The sequence below is a fragment of the Papaver somniferum genome, unplaced genomic scaffold, assembly GCF_003573695.1.
Source record: "Papaver somniferum cultivar HN1 unplaced genomic scaffold, ASM357369v1 unplaced-scaffold_7244, whole genome shotgun sequence".
In the NCBI taxonomy this organism is placed as follows: Eukaryota; Viridiplantae; Streptophyta; class Magnoliopsida; order Ranunculales; family Papaveraceae; genus Papaver; species Papaver somniferum.
In genome coordinates, this window is record NW_020650132.1 from 167 (window position 1) to 1,019 (window position 853).

General features: G+C 38.2%; 1 pseudogene; it reads right to left on the reverse strand.

Moving 5' to 3' along the window:
• Positions 1–338: 338 nt before the first annotated feature.
• On the reverse strand, positions 339–438 carry LOC113344088 (annotated as a pseudogene).
• Between the last annotated feature and the right edge of the window lie 415 nt (positions 439–853).

Genomic DNA, 853 nt, shown 5'->3' on the forward strand with positions numbered 1-853 from the left:
TCCAACTAGGACTACTCGTCCTTCGTGTATTAAGTTAACTGAAACGGAGGCACCCTATGAACTGAAACCTGGGACCTTACAGATGTTCCCAATATTTTTAGGGAAAGAAAATGAAAACCCTTATTACCATGTTAGGGATTTTGAGGAAATTTGTAGTACTCTAAAAATTAGAGGCTTAGATTATGATGCTTTGAAACTTAGGTTATTCCCATTTTCCCTGAAAGATAATGCCAAGTCGTGGCTGTATAGTTTGGACTCCGAGTCAATTGAGACATATGAACGACTTACATCTGCCTTTTTCAATAAGTTTTTCCCTAGGAACAAAACATCGTCTATTAGGACGCAAATATGCACATTTTCACAACAAGAGGGAGAATCTTTATATAGGTATTTGGAAAGGTTCAATGATTTATTATCCCAGTGTCCTCATCATGGTTTAGAAAAGGTTAGGCTAGTTCAGATCCTTTATGAGGGTATAGATTATTCCACAACGACCATGGTTGAGTCTCTATGCACTGGTGGATTTGAAAACCAAACTGTTGACACGGCGATGGAATATTTTAATGAAATCGCCGAAAAAACCCAGCAATGGGAAAATAGTAGGGCACCCCGGAAAACAATTCTTTTAAGTAGAGAAAACGTTAATAGGGTAGAATGAGGCTATGAATCAGATGCCAAAATTGTTGCTATAACAAAAAGGTTAGAAGCCTTAGAAGTGGGCCAGACTAGTGGTAGAGTGGAGCCTTTTTGGGAAGGACAGAATATTGAAGAGCAGGCCAATGCTCTTTATAATAACACTAGATTTGATAACCGTCAAAAGATTGACCCATATTCAGAAACCTATAATCCTGGT